Source organism: Frankliniella occidentalis, unplaced genomic scaffold (assembly GCF_000697945.3).
Source record: "Frankliniella occidentalis isolate FOCC.00 unplaced genomic scaffold, Focc_3.1 Scaffold8, whole genome shotgun sequence".
Taxonomy (NCBI): domain Eukaryota; kingdom Metazoa; phylum Arthropoda; class Insecta; order Thysanoptera; family Thripidae; genus Frankliniella; species Frankliniella occidentalis.
Genome location: NW_026267138.1, coordinates 2,789,771 through 2,792,547, shown reverse-complemented (window position 1 = coordinate 2,792,547; position 2,777 = coordinate 2,789,771). Strand labels below are relative to the sequence as shown.

Sequence of the window (2,777 nt, the reverse complement as noted above, 5' to 3'; positions counted from 1 at the left end):
GCAAGGAGAAACTGGTTGGGCGCCGACCGGAGTCGAACCTCCGCTCACTATCCAGCCGCCAGGCACGGAGACCACTGCGCCACAGCGGCGACTAGGAGGGGGGAGGTGGAACGCGCCACTTCGGCAAATCTGGCTTCTGAGAGGCGGGTTGATCGTGATGATCGACTCAGTTCGGTTTTAGCAACCAACTTCTCTGTGCAAGCTGACTTAGTTGTAGGAATCAGCCATGGTCTACCAAGCGAGTTGTACTAGGACGAGCTACTCAACTGTTAGTCAGAATCAACATGCCTGATACAAGCAACCAAGTTGCACTCAACGAAGCGGTTCTGGTCGCTACGGCAAACCCTTTTTTTCCGTGTGGGTGTATCGTGTCTATTATTTATTATTTCTTTACCACCAATTACCCCTCCACCCCTCTAACACGGTCTTTTAAAATGTTACCAAAACGTTCGGGAGTCGCCTCTAAAACTAACGTTGCGGTAGTATATCGCTTACCTGTCTGTACTACGTCGGGCTGGACGACAGAACGACGGTAGTTTTCTTTGCAGAGCACCAACCGACCACCCTCCTCGTCGGGCGGGCTGGGGCGGGGCGCGCGCAGGGGGGACGCCCGTCGAGCTGACGGATCACTCTTTTGCCGGGACTTTGCTGCGAGCGCGTGGATATCGTGGAGACGGAGGGGGCGCGCCGTGCAGATCCGCGCTGCGGGGCGTGGCGTGGCGTGGCGCGGCCGGAGCGTGGCGGCAGCGGTCCCCTTGACCACTCGCCAAACAATGATGATACAGGGCTCAGCCGAGATGGTCCAGCCCTCCCTCTGTGTGTGTGTGTGTCCGGCCGTCTGTCTGTCTGTCGTGAGCGGCGGACGAACGGACAGGAATAGAAGACGTGTCTGGGCGGGAGGGCTCCTGCCCAGTCCGACCCCGAGGGTCTCGCCGGCCGCTGCTTGCTGCGCTGTCCAGCGCTGTGCAAGGGCCTAGCCTCGCACGCACGGGAACACTCGTGATAAGCTCGCTCACAATGCTGCATGGGAGGGATGGACTCCACATTTCCAAATGAAGAATTCAATAGTTTCTCTCAGTAGTCATTCGGTTTGGTTTGACTCGCGTGCGCTCGCGTGTGTTCGTGGCGGGCGCGTGGCGGCGGGCCGCGGCCCGGCTAGTGTAAGTGTGGCCGGACCGACTGCTCGCGCCCAGCGCCGCTGGAAGACGACGAGCGACGCAATTAAAAAGTTTGATTGCGCGGAACGGAATCACTCCGAGCCACCCCTCCCTGCCCTGCCCAGCTGGACCGCCTCACCCCTCACCCTCACCTGGCCCCGAATTTCGGGAGAGAGGTGCAAAATAAAGGACGTGGTTTTGCGAGCTGCTGTTCTCTTCCTGGCGGCACTCTACTTATTCGCACCGCCCCCCTCCCCACGTCGCGCGCGCGCTGCCCGACAGAAAGTTAAAAGCGCATCCCGAATGCGGACGGGGTTGTGCGAGTTCTGACCTCCCCTGCTTTTCAATTTCCCAACGGTGGCCATTAAAATGTACTTTTGTGCTCATCACGCTCGGGTTTATAACAACAAAACCCACGCGCTGGACATTTTGTTTTGGTCGTTGCGCGTCGTCCACCCCCCGCACGCTGTTTTCCTCGTATGGCCGTGTCCCCTCTCGGACGGGCAGCCGCGGGGTCCTGGTCGGGCCCGTCATTAAAATGCATTGAATTCAATAGTGAACGCCGCCTCCTCGCTCCGCGCAAATCCTGCCCAAAACCACCACGCCGCCGCCCCCTCCGTTTTTTTCCCTATCGTCCATTCGCTTTTTAGGACGTTTGCTTCAAAAACAGTGGGATTCCCGCTTCTAAGGCGGCCAAGGCGCTGCTGACGAGCACCAGTCAGCATCAGCTTGACGCGCGCGCTGACTTCACCGCCGCCAGCAGAAGCGAAACGCGTCTCCTACGCCAGCAGCGCTCAGCTCACGCTGGCGCAGCAGCAGCGGGAGTAGCTGCCGCTGCTACTGGCGTTTGAACCTGCTGGAAACTTTCGCTGGATAAGCCCAAAGACGCGGCCGGCCGCTCAAAGGGATCAAAGGCGCCAGCCCCCGCCGCACAATGCTAACCTAATGTCAATAATTAACGAGTGTCCCTCCTTCCCTCCCCCTCCAGGGCGCGGCTCCTGGGCGGCTCCGCTGGCCAGTAAAGGACCTCTCCGTGAGTGCGCCCCGAGGTGGGGATAATCAAGTGAGGCCAAAGTGGTGCGCCGCACAAGACGCGCGCTCGCCTCGCTGTGTGGGGAGGGAGTGGTGTCGGGCGAGGATTAAGGGGAAAGGGGGATGGAGGGGGGCTCGTCGTCTACAGGGAGCAGCCTGGCAGATGGGCAATTTACTGTACAAAAACCCCCTGTATGAACGCAACTCATTACAGTGCATATAGCCCCCTCCATACCTGCCAGCTGCACCATAATACGCGGGCCTCTGTGATGTGCCGAGAGGGCGTATAGCACAAAGCAAAACAAAGCAAATGGGTTTTAACAGTCTGAAAGAACGCTAAATTTTGTCTGACAGAAAAGACTGCTAATACTCTTTGCCAAAGTTCCCGAGGCATTTGGAGTACCGCACTGGGCTTCTACGGTCCTCGCCGTACTCAATGCATGTTATGAATCCAAGTATTTTCGATTTTCCACCACTTCTCCTGTTCTTCGAACCGAACCGTTATACAACGTTTTGTGCTCGCTCGGTTGTTGCTCTCGCAGCGGCATGGTATATGTAGTGCCCTCCAGCGCAGGAGAGGATGCAGAG

The 2,777-nt window shown here is 58.1% G+C and overlaps 2 protein-coding genes across 6 annotated transcripts in view; one reads left to right on the top strand and one right to left on the bottom strand.

Annotated features, from left to right (window-relative positions):
- LOC113208469 (alkaline phosphatase 4-like) overlaps nt 1-769 on the bottom strand; it is a 9,775-nt gene extending 9,006 nt beyond the window's left edge. The window contains exon 1 of the mRNA XM_026425479.2: nt 496-769. The gene's annotated coding sequence lies outside the window, so the exon portion shown is untranslated. The remainder of the gene's footprint in view (nt 1-495) is intronic.
- LOC113208117 (KH domain-containing, RNA-binding, signal transduction-associated protein 2-like) overlaps nt 1-2,777 on the top strand; it is a 231,155-nt gene that overhangs the window by 28,999 nt on the left and 199,379 nt on the right. The gene's annotated exons all lie outside the window — the stretch shown is intronic.